The sequence below is a fragment of the Dreissena polymorpha genome, chromosome 6 (assembly GCF_020536995.1).
Source record: "Dreissena polymorpha isolate Duluth1 chromosome 6, UMN_Dpol_1.0, whole genome shotgun sequence".
NCBI classification, from domain to species: domain Eukaryota; kingdom Metazoa; phylum Mollusca; class Bivalvia; order Myida; family Dreissenidae; genus Dreissena; species Dreissena polymorpha.
The window spans coordinates 95,705,585-95,725,539 of NC_068360.1; the positions used below are offsets into that span (position 1 = coordinate 95,705,585).

The window sequence follows — 19,955 nt, forward strand, 5'->3', positions numbered from 1 at the left end:
AAATTGAAAAAAGTTGTTTCAGATTCGCAAATTTTCGTTTTAGTTATGATATTTGTGAGGAAACAGTATTACTGAACATTTACCATGCTCTAAAATAGCCATTATATGCATCGTTTGACGATTTAAAAACCTGAAAATTATAAAGCGTTCCAACGCGAAACGAATTAATAATTTGGAGAGTTCTGTTGTTGTCGCTATAACTTGTGAAACTACGAGGATTGGTTATATAAAGTATAAAATGCGTCCAACATTTTATCTGGAAGGATGGCCGAGAGGTCTAAATGGGAGACTTTTTACTCCAGGAATCCAGTGGTCAGTGGTTCGAGCCCTGCTGAGGGTTACCTTTTTTTCTTATTTATGTTTAAATTCTTGATATTTTTACTGGAGAATTTAAGATCCATTGTTTACATTTATTAATATAAAGATTTTAATGACAAACTTAAAAAAAATGCCAAAATCTGTGAAAAGGCCCCTTTAAGAAAGTGAATTGATGTATTGGAAGACGTAAATTAACGTTAAATTTGGCGTCTCAGGAGTATCTACGTATACGCGAAAGAAGACATTTTACAAATAAATCGGCATGCTATTGTCCAACAAAACGCGGAGATTCATGGTTAATGATCAATATGCACTATTCTCTGACTACAAGCTTAAAATTTTTATAATCAACTACTTTGTCAACTCCAACTTAATATTTAAATTCAATTGGATATTTGAGTGCTCTTCTTAAAGAATTATACTGTAAAGCAAAAACAATATGTAATGTGACTGTTTTTATTTTTTTATGTAATCACTCACTTGCATTTTATAATGAGTAAAATTACCATTTGTTTTCGGATAATTCGCCTCGGACACAGAGAAATTTAACACGTTTTTACTATGTTTATCAAAACATTCGATCGTATGTCACTTTAGATGAAAAAGAATAAAGAGTGATTACATTTATTTTTCTTTGCAACGATTTGTCACGAGATGGTAACAGAATAATGCTAAATGTATAGTAAGATTAATTAAATGACGATGCGAAACTGTATTGCACCTATTAGTTTCTTAGCACAGTTAAATGTAGTTTTGTCTTAAATACTTACATAAAATATTCACAGTTAACACTGCTGTACTTTCAGCTATTCGCCTGGATCCATTCGTTGGATCCAAAAGACTGGTGGCTTTGCATTCTATTTGTTCTTGCTTGTTACTTGTGGCAACGTTTAATGGAATGACCGAGCTTCTAATTATGGAACCGTTAAATAAGTTCCACGAAATGCTCGGCTCCGGATTGCCAGAGGATTGACACTCTAGCGTCAAATTACTGTTTTGTAATGCAGAGACACTTGATGGTACCAATACCGTGTTGTGCATTATTGTCGGCTTAGTTGGATAAACTAGAACATTAAATACATACACGCATAAAGTAACGGTGTTAAAGTCGTGTTATTCTAATAAATGGAAACGTTCTGTAGATATCAGACTAGTTAAATCTAATTTACTGACAGCTGTATGGTGTGTATTACTTGTACATCTTCCATTTAATTATTTTTTATGTAACCAATCGATTATCAAATTATAATAGTGAATCTGCCATTCCATGTTTTGATATTATTTGCAAACTTATTATTTGGATAGGCTTATTGCATTCCGTTTTATAAACATATGCGGCGTTAAATGTATCATTTACTTTTCGAAGTAAAAATTCAAAAGAAGGATTAGCTACACTTCGAAGAAGCAATATATTTATAATATTTTCAGCTAAATGTATTAAACACATACTCAAAATATTGATTTTCAGAGTCGTGCTGGACATGATCTGTCCGTATCCGTTCGATACATTGCAGTAGATTCTTGCATCATTATGGTTACTGGTAGGCGTCAAAGTTAGATTGCTTGTCGTCACATCAGCCATTGTTGAACTGCTGCTATACCCAGTAAGGTTCACATCATCACTGTAGTCAGAAGGAGTTTTGTTATCTAAGTGCCAAGTGATGTGTGATGCTGGACGTCCTACTGATGATATACAGCGGATATAGCTGATTACCACGTTCTGGAGGACGTAAATTTGAGGCTGTGCTGGTGTCAACGTTACATTTTTCACTGAAACTAAACGTTTTACATATAAATCCCCTCAAACAGGTTTTTACATTTAGAATTGTTCATAACATCAACACAAATGGCTGTTTTGAGTATCTGTTAAAGAAAGTACGACTCTTATGGAGGTCGATCTTGTGTACTGGTTTAAACAAAAACGCGATACCGTGTTATAATAGATGCGACTTATTTAAATCGTATAAGTTTGATATTTACCTCCTTCAGTTATTGCTACTTCATTGCTGAATACGCTCTGTGAATTTTGGCCACTAATTGAACATTTCCACTTGTCATCGTAATTAGCTTGCGTTATGGCTTTTAGTGTACATGTAAATGTGGTTGCTGCTGTGCACTCACAGGTAATCAATGTATCAGGTAAATTCACAGGAATATGTTTGCAAGCTTCTCCAACGAAACCGGTAGATAGGATGTTTGTAAAGCTACTAGTGTTATTGGGTTTGATCCACCAATCAACAACATTTTCGGACGTGTGTTTGCATGTTAATTGTACAACTTCATTGATCGTCACAAATGTTGCATTGGATGTCAATACCGGATTGTCTGCACCTATATTTAATGCAAATGCTGAACTTATATATACACAACAGTAGTTTGTAAATTTGTGTGTCCATATGCCAGCACATTGACATTCCCCAGTAAAAATCAATAACAATACAATATGAAAGAATATCAATTCAATTTAATCGCATCCGTATTACTTAATCAAACTAAAATCTTCTTGATTTCAAGATTTCACACCTCATAATCATATGATACAAATTAAAGATCGTCTAAATGAAAGTAGGCAAGAAGCAGGAACGCGATGTCTAAAATGTCAGATTCATTAACTTTAAGTTATTACCATAATACTAGTGTCGTTAATTTAATATAAAACAGTATTGTATTAATTGTTTATAATACTCAACGCTCTAAAGTCAACGATTTCGATAACTTAAAAGCCCTGACATTTTTGCAGATCCTTTCATACGGCACATTCACAAATCTGTTGTTCAATTAACAACAACAAAATGTTTCGGCTTAAATACAATCACCTCATATACATGTTTGTGTGTTTATCTGTGTGTCGTAGGGGTAGATAAAGTACTCATTAAAACACTGTTTTTATTTTTTAAGCGATTGATATATAATAGAGCTGTTTCGATTGCAATGGAATGTGCTCAGTCAGCATGATTGATTAAACACAGTATTGCACAATCTGAAGATCAAACAAAAAGCAAGTATATGGATGTTTTTTTACATTGTTGTCGATATGATTGTAGCAGTTTGATAAACAACGTTTTAAAAATACATAAGGGAATACTTACATTAACCTATCATTTCTAATATTCACCTTAAAATTATTTTTGATACATTGCATGGATACAAAACGATTGCAATCACACATTTTATTTGAAACCAAACGTTCGATTCATTGTTGAAACAAAGGCAAAGGGACCATGATGCCTCTTAAGTGCTCATCTGAATTCAAGGTATATCAATTGCCGAAGACTTGACCTTGTTACCTGGCGTTTGTCGATGAAGTTGCAATGTTCAGTGCTAGGACCGAGATGCAGTTTCTTCAAATTTGACTTTTTCTTAAATTTGACGGTGGACACTTCGGTTTCATATGACCCAGATTACCACTTACCTTAAATAATGCCACAGAGATTTTCCACCATTTTTAGAAAAAGGACGGGACCATAGAATTGGGAAACAATCGCGTCGTTCTGAATGAGGGGAAGGATGTTTTTTGTGCTAACATATGCGATATAATTGAGAATTTAAGTGTTGCTTTTTCTATATAAATATGGTAATGAAATGTCGAAAATTAATAAAAGTGTGTTTTTGTTGTTGTTTGCTTTAGATTAACACTTTGACTAAAGTGGACCAACATTCACGACCAATTACTGTCCAGATAACATTTTTGACCAAGTTTCATCAAGATTTAGTCTTTGTCTTAGACTTGACTTGTTGGCCTACATTGTGGACTTATCTGACCAATTATTTGAATATTGCCTAGATAGACTATGTGATTTTGAGTCAAAATCGGTGAAGAAAACCAGTCCTACCAAGTTGTATCGTGGCTGTTAGATTTTCACAAGGTTTTACTGAAATTGGAACCTCTGACCTAATATAAGCCCGCATATGTCCCATATTCAAATTCCGCTTAGATATCGCCAAGATAAAGGTGCTGAGAGTTAGTACCAGTAACGCCTTCGGTGTCGATTCACACGGAAGTTCACCATTGTAGCCAAAAACTGCATTTTTGATAGTTAACCCATTTATGCCTAGTGGACTCTTCCATCCTTCTAAATTTGGTCAATTTATTAAAAAAATTACGGATGTCTTGTATATTTATTTCTAGATTTAGAATATTTCTAACAGAAATTCCTTAAAGCAAACAGCGCAGACCATGATGAGACGCCGCAATGCCTTTTTTCTAGACGCTAGGCATACATGGGTTAATATTGCATTATATTATATTTTCTTCTAATTTTAGAACTTTTAAGTAATTGGCATGCAACATTAAGAAATGCCATCACTCTGTATTAGTCCGTGAAAGAAACACAGGGTACTTAAACCAAATCTTGCTTAGTATGATCGAGATAAACATTCTGACCAAGTTTCATTAAGATTAAGTCATACACACTGCTGTTTAGGTGGTGACAATGTTTTTATAAGATTGTACGATTTTTTCAGTTTGACAATCGGATTAAAAACAATAATTGAGGAAATAGGACGACTGACGCAAAAAACACTCACCATCAGCATGTCGTGCTTATGTGAGCTTAATACGTAAATATGCTGATATATGTATGAAATCTTTCTTTTATTCGTTAATTTACTATATATACCCACCGTATGTATTTCCATGCACATGTTTACTAACATTAAATTGTTTACCAATTCGTTAAATAGACACACACCTAAAGTACAATTTATTAAAGAGCCTAAAGTATTGGAACTCTATTAAATTAGGTTCATTTAGAAACATCCAGTTCAGCGCGACATTTTTCTTTTCACATACCCCAATGAAAATGCGCTGATTAACGTTAAAATACACGGTTTTTGTCGAATGTAAAGTTTGAAAAATTACACTTGTTCATACATTTTATTATTAAAGTGTAATATTAAATGTAGTTAATATAACATTTAATGTAATAAACGCAGATTAGCTTGTAGTGCCACATGCTAAAATAAACGTATATTATTACTATTTTCGTTATCAAATTGTTAGAGTGAAGACATACCCGTCCAGTAACTCGTTACAAACACACCTATTCTTATTAAATATTTTTTCTATACGATAATGCAAACAAAACACTGTTATTCGAACCACAGTAGCGCATGTATATTTGAACAAATAAAAAAACCAATATAATAGATCTAGTTTTCTACTTTCGGTTTGTGAATTTATCAAATGTTATATGACGTAAAACGCTGTACTTCAACAGGTATGCATTTGATACTCCTATATATATTTTTTAAGTTTCAGGTAATGTAAACGACAAAACAACAGCACAATAAAAGAAAAGTTAATATACATACTTATATCCCGAATAGTCCAACGATAAAATATACTCACTAAAATTAAGTTAAACATCTTTATCGTAAATCGAATACTCAAGCAAAACCATTATTTTACAAAATATGAAACTTTTGAATCTTAGTTTGTTTTTAATTTACACACATGTTTCGACCTATCCATTTTAAATATCAATAAGGAGATGGAGTAAAAAACTTCCTATATTTAACTTGCGGGTTTATGAAAAGGTTCAGAAATGTGCGGTGCTTTACATAAACGTGTATATCAAATATCAGTTTGTTTGAAAATGTCAAAAGAAATATAATCTGTGTGTTCGTTTACACTGTAAATCACATCTCTGTAAGCATTCAATGTAGGATACACTCATTTGACGATGACTAATAGTGAACGATGTTTGTATTGTACGCAAAGGACTATTGATTGGGTGTGTTCATCTTGTGTATAGGTTAGCATTATTCATGTTTAAAAAAATAAACTTTAAAGATCGGTGCCGAAACAACAAATACCTAAATGTTATATGCATGAACGTTTAATACAGTTTACCAAATTATCTCATAAAACGTTAAGTTTGTTATTACCAAAATAATTTTCGTTTAAATTTAAACTTACGCGGGAATATGCATTGCAATCTCCAACTAAAATATGCACCTAATACTGCTGTGAATGCGCAATTTTCGTGCAGCGTTTAATGAAATATTTCATAGCGAGGTGTCGAGGATGGCCTAATGAGTGAAATAATTAATAATGTTAATGTCTTATATTCATCATGCAAAGCTTTAAGTGATTTAACATGATTTTTTATACAACTTTATTAAGTTATATAATGCTAGGTATGTTAACATACATGGCTAGAGTTAAAACACAGTTTAAAAGATTAGTGAACTTAAAACAAACGCAGTCTTTAAACAATTAGTCAAACATTCCAGACAAATATCGGCTGTATACATTCAATGCACTTAAACTTGTGATCGAATATAGTTCAACTGATGAAATGTTTAATTTGCACTATCTTTATTATTGATGTAAAAATTCCAATCACCGAAATGAAAACGATTTTATTTATCTGAAATTACCTATTAACATAGGTGTTTTTCCTGATTCACGATTGCAATGACATTTGCAGAAACGTGAGAAGCAATTCTCCTGTTTGCTGCCAGTTGATACAACCGAGTCTTCATTAAAAGAAGTGTCAGAGAGTGCCTCTTACTAGTTTAAGTGCTGCACTTCTGAAATGAAACAATTATTTGTATTCATTTTACAGGGTTTCGCTAATCTTCAAGCTGTAACAAAAGCCAAAAATAATTTACATTTATAATTCAAAAGCGCATTGTATATCTTGGATGTTTTGTTGCATGTGTTCTCCTGTGTTTCATAGGCCATTGGAATTGGTATCTTTTATTTAATTGACAATATGGTAAAGTCACCAATTAAACAATTTAGTTCTATGTTAATGTTAATTTTTTACGGCGTAGCTTATTGACTACGCTCACATTTGACCTTAATGTCTGGCCATATTTTATACAGCGTTTTCATTTTCGTCACTCAGAATGATGGTATTTGCCATGTATAAAAACGATGAACTGCAGTTATTGAACACAACCAATCACTGTTGCATTTTCTTTGTCGATTTAAATGTACACATTTTTTAATCAAATCGCAAATATCAACTACTAACATTATAGCCTACACCTTTTAAAATCAAACATATGTTTGCACATGTTTCCTCAGTTTATGTAAACTTAAACGTAACGATACATTTTTGCATGTAATGCTTGTTCACATAATATTTTTTTTTTATTTAATCTAAATAGAATTTCAAGTCTCAAAGAGAGTCTCAAGTCTGTCATAAAGTTAAATGCGCAATGAACTCACAATTTCGTGTCATTGGTATTGACATGTTGTTGTGTGTTGTCTTTAAGTTTAGTTTTTGTGTGCTCAGAGATAAATAATAATTACAATACTATTATTTTAATGCAGTTGGGCACACACAAATCTAAAAACGTGTAATTACAGCATTTATTTTAATTTTTAAAATAAATGTAGTTTTCACAGTCAAGGTGTAGAAAATCTTTTTGAAAACAAGCTTATTTTAAAACAAAATAATTTAATTTAAAAATATTAAAATGGATACATTTTTTTATAAATCAAATTACTGTCGAAGCCCGTGTATTTGTCAAATATTTAATGTTTGGCGTTTTATTTTGTCTTGAAAGATGTTTTTAGCAATGGATCATTGAACTGTTTAAATAACGTCACTGTATTGATCGATTGAGAATAATTATGCCAAATACTATGGCCAAACTATAATCAAAACACAGCACCATTACAGTTTATTCCAGTATATACATACGTTTAAAGGCGATCTTGTATTTACAGAGCATCTCCAATATAAATGCTAGAAAAAAATTCGCCTACAGCACCTCCGACTGTAGAACCGACAGATGGAGTGGATCCGTTACCTATTTATTGCATAGGTAGTGTGAGCTAAATTTTTTACATTTATCTAGTCCGATTTATTTTTTCAATTAAAATCTTATTTAAAAAAAATAATATAAAAGGTTGGTCTTAACATCAAGTTTTAGGCGATTATAATATAAATAAAAGGCGGAATCTGGAATGCCCGAACCATAGCATCATAGATCCACGTAATAATTGCGAATCCAATGTAAATGTTAAACTTTTCAAGTGTAAGATTCTTCATTTTGTTATGCACGGTTTTTCGAATTGAACATACAGTGTTGTCAATTAAATTATTCTAAAGCATATACAAAAAACACTTGTATTCGTATGTGTCTAAGATCCTATAGTAAACATTTTGCTACACATCTTCAGGTATACCTTGTGGTAATGTTTATATTGATTTCTTCAATGGACAGTATATCACCATTTGTATTAGTTGAACTATATACACGGCTATTCAATATTTGCTTACACCTCATGGAAAACAAACAACGGTATTATATTGTTTATAATTCTGCGTAATGGAATCGAATTAAGAATGATATTTCGAAGCGATGTCTGTGCTGCCAAAACCAGTTATGTTCATGAACCTTACAGATACAGTACGATCTTGAATTTGCAAATGCGTGTCCAGACCTTCAGCCAAACAAGTATATGTACTAGAATTATAGTTAACACACAAAAACACTTTATGTGCATAACACAACTATATACCTGATTAAACAATGATATTCCATGAATATATTTTAACTTCATACTTGGTGCCCGAAACTAATTAAACAATGATAAATTGAATAATTGTTGAAGATAAGTATACTTATGGCCATGTTTCATCGGCTGACTCTTTGTAAACGATCACGAACCATTATTCTTAATCCCAATTAAATCCAGGTGTCCATTGAACAGTGATAGCACTTTGAGTCACCATAGAATTGACGACACGAAGTTATTGTTGCATAGAGCGCAGCTCTGTTAAACACAAGGCAATTATTTTGGTAATGTTTCATTAATCCTCTCCTCCAGGGCATGTTTGTAAATATCATCATTAAGAGGACTAACATTAATGTTAATAACTATGTTTCTTAAAACTAGTTTGCCAAAACAACAGTATTGCTTGATAGTTTATTCAATATCTCATAGCATCGTATCATCAATACATTTACGTGCACAGCAAGTGTTATGTAAGCAAACCATTTTCTTCGGAAATCGGTGGGAAAAATGATAAATTTTTTGGCGGACCCGATTGTATATAAATAACAATTATGAAGCAGCCAATTTGAAAGCTAAAGACGTAGACGGTAAATGGCATAAATAAACTTCATTTATTCCAAATTCCGATCTTTAGTTCGCCAACCGGTTGAAATGAATTGTGGATGTTCGTTCCTTTACATTGGTAGACCCCCATATGTTATTCACATTGCACTGGACAAATGAGCGGATATTAAGCGGTTGTTAACTTCTATTGATAAGCGCTCATCGTCTTTTGTAATATGTACGTGTTTAAGTGTTGCTAAAGGGTTGCGTTCTGCTTTGCTGAGTAACGTCACAGTCTAACTTGCGTTTATGGTTATACTAGATGCGAAATATGACACGTTGATGTAAAATCTTCTTATGTTAGCAGGATCTTAAATGAAGAAAAACATATAATAACAAACAAGCGTAATTGTGTAAGTCGCTCCTAATGATAATGGCGTTATATCCATGCTTCCTTATGACACCCTTGCTTTTTACTCACATTGCACATCCACTGTTATTTCATCGTATCTGAGTGGCATACCCGTAGGTTCCATAGTGTTCTTAAATTGGCAGGTGAAGTAGCCTTCGACTGAGAGCTGCGCCTTAACAGACATAGATTTTGGTAGGGTCTATTCGCTGGAGTATTTCCGCGGAACCACGTGAATCGTCCGATACAACCGTATAATTCAACAGAGCATAAACAACTAATGAACCGAGCATATGCTGGTGCTGAAAAACAGAGTGATTGATATCGTGTATCAGTTGTCGTTATACAAAAAAGAGCAATTTACTGAAACTTGATATTCAATACATGCAAATCAATATAACACTGTTTTCAAAATGACGTTACCTTAGACGTCTAGATAAAAATTGGACCGATTTGTTGCATTTATAATCCCATCAAATGTTGTGTTCATTTCATTCGTTGCCATGGGCGTATAATTGCCACTGTGGTGTCTTCTGACGTTGGTGATTAAGAAACCATCACGCATTCCTCTTTTTTTCAGATGTTTAGTACAACTTTGAGCCCATTTCACTCTTCAAAGTACATATGCTCAACACGGAATTGCCTCGAATCTCCTTAAGATGATAAGTTTGGGAAAAGTTGCATACATTTGAACATTTAATTCTGGCATCTCAGGAGCAACTTACTATACCAAGTAAAATGTATTGAATTATGTAGCGGCAGACTTAAAATGTAAACATGCAATACCATTGCACAGTCATGATTATATCCGACATACACACATGATTTATATCATATATGATTAAGACAATTAAAATCATCTAATTGTTCAAACAAGCGCATATGAGCATATGCTATAAAACTGTAAAAACATACAACGAATAGAGTCATCGTCGCCATATCACAATTCGAAGGAAGGCAATCCATATAAACCTTTAGCATATACGGCTAGGTAAAAGGTACTTCTTATCTGAAAATAAGTACTTTAAATATTCACAATTAACATGGTTGTATTCCCAATTGTTATCAACAATCCAATCGTTTGATCCGAAAGACTGTTGGTACTGCATGCTTTTTGTTCTTTGTTGTGAATTGTTGCACACTTTATTCAAATGAACTATATAACTTATAAGGGAGCCGTTAAATAAGGTCCAGAAAATGCTCGATGCCGTGTTGCCACATGTGAAAACTTGAAACGTCGTTGTACTTATTTGTATTACAGATTTATTTGGTGGAGCAAATACCGTGTTGTTCATTATTGTAGGCTAAGTTGGATAGTCTATAATCCTAAATACATACACAAAGTACGTAACTGTTTGGGAATGCTTATAGTTCAAATGAATGGTAACGATTTTATTTTAATATAATACCCATTTCCTGAAAGCTGTTTGGTATGCTAGACTCGTACATGCTCCATTTCTATATTGTGTTCAACCGTTTTATTATCACCTTAGTATAGCATGTCTCCCATCAAATGTATTTATATTACTTGCAATGTATGTATTATTTCGACATCATAACAGCATGCCGCGCTTATTAGCTTAGGCGACAAGAAAAGATTCTTTTAATTATAGCGATAACATTTTATGAAAAGGAGGCATAGTTAAGTGACTAAATACAATACTAAAGACATTGCTAACCTATCAGAAAAAAACTATACTAAATATATACTCAACACATTGATTTTCAGGGTCTTGGTGGACATGATTTGTCTATATCTGTTCTAGACATTACAGTAAATACATGCATCATGATCTTAAGTGGTGGGCGTCATTGTGAGACTTCCTGCCGATGTTTAACTGCTGCTATACCAAGTAAGGTCAACATTATCACTGTAGTCTGAAGGAGTACTGTATTCCAAGTACCACGTGATGATTGGTGCTGGACGTCCCACTGATGATACACAGCGTATGTAGCTGATCGCCACATTTGGTAAGATCGATATTGTAGGTACATCTGGGGTCAGGGTTGCTTATACTCCGGGAAAGAAAAACCAAATGGCGAAAAAGGTTGTCTTTAGTTCGTCAAATCAATTCTTATATAAAAAAAAGATGCAACATATCATGCATTTGCATTTTATATAGCATTATTTAATAACAGCATCATCGCCATACAACTTGATAGTTTATATAAATCGTAATCGCTACATGAAATATGTAAAGTATTCACTTTAGATTCAAAATCAAACTATTTTTGTTAAAGACACTGAGTATTTAATCATTTTGGTGAATAATTAAACTAAACGCATGCTTGGCGCAACATTAATGCAGTAAAAAACACATGAATAAACATGGTATTTATCTGTCAGCGTAAGTATTTCATTATTGAATGTTACTTGCGTGTTAAGACCAACCGAACACTTCCACTTTTCTCCGTTATACATTTTGTTCAAGGGTCTCAATGTAACCGCAAATGTCGTTCCGCTGCAAACACAGGTAAAAAATACATTTGTTTTGGTAACACATGGCAAGGATAATAGCTGATGAACTATTCCCTGCTGTTTGACGTCACCATATTACAACTGTTTGAGTCGGGTATGTGCAGGATAGTTGTAAGGCTTCGTTTACATTCAGAAATGTTGCGTTGTATGTCGAAACTATTCTCGTCTTCTGTCGAAAGAACACAGTTTTATATCAACACGGGTATTTTCAAAAATGCCATTACATAATTGATATTAGAAATGACATAGAGACACAAATAGAGAGAGAGAGAGAGACAGACAGACAGACAGAGACAGAGAGACAGACAGACAGACAGACAGAGAGAGACAGAGAGAGACAGAGAGAGACAGAGAGAGACAGAGAGAGACAGAGAGAGAGAGAGAGAGAGAGAGAGAGAGAGAGAGAGAGAGAGAGAGAGAGAGAGAGAGAGAGAGAGAGAGAGAGAGAGAGAGAGAGAGAGAGAGAATTCTATATATATTCGCATCAGAAATATCAGATAATTATGGATTATGCTTTTGATATTATAGTATAAAGACATGGTAAGATGTTAGATCAATTACATCGGTTTACTTAGGTTTATGTTGACATGGTATGAGTCAAGTTTTTACCGATATGATGTACATTTGACCAAATGTTCAAAATTATCAATCATCATTTCAAAAACATGTTAATACACACGAAGCTTAAGACGTTGAAACACTCAAAACTGTACACGTAAACCGTGTAGTGTACCAGTACAAACAACAACGAGTTCAATATTAGTAATATCATTACAGTTTAATTTTAAAATTTTAACACAGCACATTAACGATCATTGGTTTCAAGTCATTCGGCGATTGTTTTTTTTAAAGAAAAAAGCCATACATTAATGATTAATGCATTATTTATATATTTATATTTTTATAGCTGTACTACCAGCAGTAACATGGTGTTGACAAAAAATGTTGACACATCTCTTCAAAACATCGTATTCAGGTGTTAAAGTTTACTATGAGCAATAATTATAGCAATTTAATAAGACAAAGACCTGAAAGATCTTGATCACGTATAACATCATTTGTGTATAACTTTGCGTATGTTTAAACATACTTAAATTAGAAAACACTAAAAACGATAAATGTATTTATGTATGATACGAAACATGTATGTCTGTCATTTTACAATCTTTCTAGCTGAAATTACGATACTTTTTTACATTTTAAATTATAAGCTTACCTGTATTTTTTCAATTCATTATAATTTATTTACTAAAGATAAAAGTAGTGAATGCTTAATATGATGTTTACAATGTCTTTTTTTAAATCCAGTTAATGATCGTACCGCTTAGATTGTTTGTAGATAGACATGTATTAATATGGACGTTCGTTTCAGTATATGGTATGATGCCTGTATTGCAAGAACACTTATATCGCACAGTGTTCTCATTACTCATGCTGTTGCTGTTTGATAAGGTTTGTTGATAGCATTCATATCATATCTTTGCCAAGATTTGACCCGGGGACGATCATACTGTCTATAAGCTGTGCCTACGTTACGACTCATTTGAGTGAGTTACAATTCGCAATCGTGTGCGTGAGTTACTATTCGTTAGCTAAAGAGAGAGCTGCGATTCGCAAGCAAGTGAGTGAGTTACGATTTCAAAGCCTTTGAATGATGAACGACGTGTAAGTATGTGAGTAAGTTACGACTCATACGCCAGTGAGTGAAATACAAGTTGTAAACCTATGAGTGCTATTGACTTATAAGCTTGTGATAGAGCTATGACTCGTTTACCAGTGACTGATTTACGATTCATATGACTGAAAGGGTGTTAACACTCGTAAGCCTGTGATGAAGTTACGACTCATCAGCAAGTGAGTAATTTACGAATCAAAAGCAAGTGATTGACTAGCAACTAGCTAGTCCGTGAGCGAATTATGACTCGTAAGCGAGTGATTGAGTTACGATTCGTCAACCCCTGCTTGAGATACGCTTTACTCGTAAGCGTAAAAGTTACACAATTATACCTCGGTAGCCAGTAAGATAGTTGTGCCTCGTAAGCCGATGATATAGTTATGCCTTTTAAGACATTGAGATAGTTATGCCTCGTAAGCCAGTGAGATAGTTATGCCTCGTAAGCCAGGGAGACAGTTATGCCTCGTAAGCCAGTGAGATAGTTATGCCTCGTAAGCCAGTGAGATAGTTATGCATCGTTAGCCAGTGAGATAGTTATGCCACGTAAACCAGTGAGATAGTTATGCCTCGTAAGCCAGTGAGATAGTTATGCCTCGTAATCTAGTGAGATAGTAATGCCTCGTAAGCCAGTGAGATAGTTATGCCTCGTAAGCCAGGGAGACAGTTATGCCTCGTAAGCCAGTGAGATAGTTATGCATCGTTAGCCTGTGAGATAGTTATGCCGCGTAAGCCAGTGAGATAGTTATGCCTCGTAAGCCAGTGAGATAGTTATGCCGCGTAAGCCAGTGAGATAGTTATGCCTCGTAAGCCAGTGAGATAGTTATTCCTCATAATCCAGTGAGACAGTTATGCCTCGTAAGCCATTGTGATAGTAATGCCTCGTAAGCAAATTAGAGAGTTATATAGTTTTGTTACTTGAGTCAGTGAGATATTTATGCCTCTTAAGTATGTTAGATAGTTATATAGATATGCCACGTAAGTCAGTGAGTTATTTATGCCTCGTAATACAGTAAGATAGTTATGCGTCGTAAGCCAGTGAGATAGTTATGCATCGTTAGCCAGCGAGATAGTTATGCTTCGTAAGCCAGCGAGATATTTATTCCTCGTAGGTCAATGAACTAGGTATGCATCGTAAGCCAGTGAGATAGTTATGCCTCGTAAACCAGTGAGATAGCTATGCAGTAGCTATATACTCTTGTGTATAAACAAATAGCTCACCGTTGTCGTGTGCTAGATTTACCTAATCTATCTGAAAAGATGCCCTTGGCCCAGTTAAATATAAAATGCACACGTTTATGGTCTTACAAATTTATCAAGGTGAGGATTGCTGCGTTATTTGTTTGTGATTTGTTTGAAGACATTGATCATATTCTGTATTTATGTATTCCCATAGAATGCTACATAAACAATTTTACGAAATCCTTGATATTCAAAAAACAACTTAATATGAAGAGTGTGTAAATAAGGAATTTAAATGACAATTGACAAATGTGTATAGTTATCCCGGGAAAGGGGAAATAAGCAGATAATACACTACCTAATGGAAGTCTACATTTATCTGCTCTTGATCACAATAGGCATTTATGTTTTAAAGAGAGATGTTCACTTATTGCACAATTAACATTCCCATGCTAACAATATTGAATGAAATAACACTAAGGAAACTACCATGCAAATAATATACCGTTATGTTAATTAGAAATCATAAATTGAACGCATTTGTTACAAACGTGTTTCAAATATATTTATATCGGGTTGTTAAAGAGTGAGCCTTACGACCCATATGTACCCGTTAATTTTTATTGTATTTGATAAATACCGTGTTATTTTCGAGTGTTTTTGTCCGACATAAAGTTAATGGATCCATTTGAATCGATCGAATCAAAGGAGTGAATTTAAGAATAAAGCATATCAAGAAATGAGAAGTCGGGCGAAAACAGATAGTATGCCAAATGCGCACAGTGTTGCCCCAGACCAACCTGCGCATTGTGTGTCCGGAGCTTTATTGTCCGCTATGAAGTCACGCAAATTTAAGTGATCTCTACCCGGACATTATAATTCTTCATAACAATATACGGATGCAGTGCCATATCTGGAGCTACGCTGTGCGGATATATCCTTAGACCCTTTTTCGCACGGCGCGGCTCAAATGATACCACATCACTAGAGTACGCACCTGGTTCATAGAACACAACGTCTTGCACGAGAATATATTTGTAGCATATGGCGTGTTGTTACTGGGCTTACAAAGCCCCATTTGTTTGCTCACAGTTTACAATAAGCATATATATCGAGCAGATCATACCATATCGGCAACAATCCGCACAAAAACTAATTGATCACCTACTGAATACAACAAAACTGATACGGACTTATATTGTATACATTCGGGATACTCTATAGTCAAACATTCAATTGTTTCAAAAATAATTTGTGTCTTAAAAATGTCTGCTGAGTTAGCAATTAAGTGGTTGTTAATTCGTTGGGGTAAATTTAACTGTCAGTGTTCATAAAGTACTAAATTGCGTTCATACGTTCAACGATGTTTTTTCCCCAAATCTATCCTGAAGACAAGACGTAATTAAGTTGATGGTATGATTAATACTAAAATCATGTTGATAGTTAATAGGAATCAAATCTGCGACACCATAGGCGCTTATACATAATTAAAAGTCAGACAGTTTTACAATTCCTCAAAACACTAAACAATCAAATTCAACTGTATGTCTTCTCAGCGTGCAAAGTAAAGCGATCATTGCATAATCAGGTGACCCCAGAGAAAACAAAGGCAATTAAAGTTACATATCAACACTCTGTAACAAAATTAATATCTTAAAAAGAAATAAAAATAAACATTTACCTACGTTCGGGTTCTTATTTAACTTGTATGGTTTTCACCGTTTTAAATATTTTATGTTCACAATATTTTTAGCCGGGAGTAGTGTTTTGATTTCTCTCTTATACAGTGTGGTTATGGGTAGTTTTTTATATTAAAAGCTTGTAGTATACCATACGGGTATTAATGGTGTATAACAATATAAATGATTTTAGTTTGCTATCATTACAATGTACCAGTTCTAAATTGGTTTGTTGAAACTCTGGTGTTTAAAATGTTCCACCATTAAGTTGCAATATATGTAACTAAACATGCACGAGTAGTTAACAATTATAGCAAGCTCATGATTGTCCCTGGTACTTTTGAATAAAACTAACGTAAGCAATTAAAGGGAACTGATATAAATATATTTAGTTGAAACAAAAAAAAAACACTCCTAAAAGAGATCTCCCTGCATCACTATGGATTCTTCTGCTGAAACTAATCGCTCATTTATATTTCGCGGAGAGTTCAAAAATAATTGAAGTTGCACTATTTTCTTTCTGAAACGTCCACTTTAAAATGAGTTGTTTATACTTGTGCAAAAACAATTAAGCGACATTTGTTTCTGATCTTACATTTGAATCGATATAATTGCACAGTCATTACCTTCGTGCAAGTAAACTAATGACGAAGTGTTGTCGTTAATGCATGAGTTTATTTTGTAGGCACAGACATATGTAACAAATATAACATGTTCTGAATCACACAGAATCTTTAATTATTTAATTGTATCAAGACATTAAAGTTATGACATTAACCTTATATTATTCAAACGATAACATTCAACACAGTATGAAATAAAACAGAAGCTCCTAAATTAAGGTTCTAAATTTAAAAGTAAAAGCAAAATTTTCAATTAAATACAACACAAACCTAAAATAAAAATATTGATACAAAAACAAAACCTCTCATGAATACATGTCCTACTGTAATAGCAACTTTTTAAACATGGGAAAGCAACTGTGTCAACCTCAAATCATTTTATCAGATTTATGAGTCTCACATATTACATTAACCCAAACATTTTTGTATATATTTAGATGCACATTAACCCAAGTAATTTGTAATATTTAGATGCTAAGAAGTTAAATATTCACAGCGATTAACACTCTAATCTGTTTTTCCAGATTAAAAAACACACTATAAAGGCGTATCACATAAGCTGACATAATGGTTAGAATCTGTGATACAATTTGTTGTTTACATGCACTTTACTTGTTAATTAAATTCTAGTGTATTTGTACGAAAAAAACAAATTGTGATGTCATACTCCAGATGTAAGAAACGTCATTCAATAATAATCTCTATATGTTGAAATGTAAAAAGTACTTGTCTGTTCCCATTACATATGTTCTTATACCAATTACAAACAGCTCATGCTCAATATAAAAATACTTCTTATTGATACATTACACTACATAGCGTATTCAATATGAATAATTTGGTAAGTAGTTTAATTAGATGATAACTACTTTGTTTGCCACTCCAAGAACAGTATGTAACTAAGTTCCAGTTTTCGATAACACTGAATTCGCATAGCTGTTTTCTTCCTTTGCGCAATCATTGTCTGCAACATCAGATACACGGTTCATAGCATTATGCTCTTGTGTGCCGCCATGAGTTATGACCGAATATTCATGAAAAGAAGTTTCAGCGAGTGTTTCGTACTGGCTTTTGTTCTGGGAATCTGAAATGAAACGCCGGTTTAAATTCATTTTTCTGAAGCTCTCTTCAAGATGTAGAAGTCACAAAATGAGTTATACTTACTTTACATATGCGCATATGTTATGTTAAGTGTCTTGTCGCAACTTGTTCTGTCTTTAATTCGAAATAAGCATACTACCTGAAATAGATATTATGGAACCACATGTTGTTTTGATAATGCTTTAGAATTTTAACTATTCCTATTTTTTTCACTTTTTTTCTGAACGATATTGACTATACTTTGTGTACATTAACGTTGTGTTTTTAACAATAAAACATCGTGGCATTTGCTAATTTACTATCATACCGACTCTGTAGGCTTCATACTCGGAACTGGTATTGGCGGCAGAGACGTTTACCCTGGAGCAAACAATAGCACGTTCTTGTTTATTCTCCAGTCGTGTATCCAATTTGTAAATAAAATGTAGATAAAATAAATTTTTAAAACAAATTAATTATAAGAATATTGTATAAATAAAATGTCAGTTAAGGGGAATAGCGCACATTGAACCTAGATATGTGTGATATATACCGAAAACGAAATGAGAAAACGAAATTAGGTGAAACTTATCTAAACCGAACCAGGCTGATTGGTCCGTTTTCAGAGTTTTTCGGTATATGAAGTTGTTATTGTTGTTTTTTAAAATATGATTTTCATTAAACTTGTAATATAAAAAAATGAAACACAAATTTAAGGTATAAAATGGCATTTATTGCGTGTTCAAGGTGCACATAGTACAACAAATCAATTGTTGATCAAACAAGTTCATGTATCCGTATAACATCCCACTGAAAGTTTAAAATAAACTGTTTGGTACTTAGTCTGCAGTTTTGAATTATACAAAAACAATCACATATTTTATAATGAAGACTTTCGTAGTCATGCACATCTTCTATTAGTTTAAATTTAGCAACTTGCGATTCGCTTTTAAGTTTTAAATTTTACTATACTATACTATATTATACTATTATACTCACTACAACCATAGCCGTAATGTCCTGTTTGTTCACAATTATATCGTAACGGAATGTGTTACGTGATCGGATGAACAGGTTTTACTCATAAAAGTTATCGAAAATATAACGTGCCAAGGTGATGGCATAACAAAAATAAACACTGGGTATGTGGAATTTTACAACGTGGAAACGAAGTATGGTTCAATAATAAGTATTGTTACATACTGTCCTTTGAATAAGTCATCGTACTGAGAACCGCCGGCTTGATTACCTGAAATATGCAAACACTTATGTATGCAGAGCACACTCTGAGAGAGCATAGTTGTACTTTAAAAACTGATTTTATCTGCCATGTTTTCTCTGAGCAGAGTAACTAGTGGTTGAATACAATAAAATAATCAAATTTATTTCGGCTGATAACGTTGCTCTTTTACGTACCTGATTACATATGTACAATTCTATAATACTATAAAGTGAGGAGGCAAATATGGACTTATTCAACTTGGTCTA

At 33.4% G+C, this 19,955-nt stretch overlaps 1 protein-coding gene across 1 annotated transcript in view; it reads right to left on the reverse strand.

Annotated features, from left to right (window-relative positions):
- The window catches only part of LOC127833554 (hemicentin-1-like), a 168,466-nt gene that overhangs the window by 40,554 nt on the left and 107,957 nt on the right, over nt 1-19,955 (reverse strand). The gene's annotated exons all lie outside the window — the stretch shown is intronic.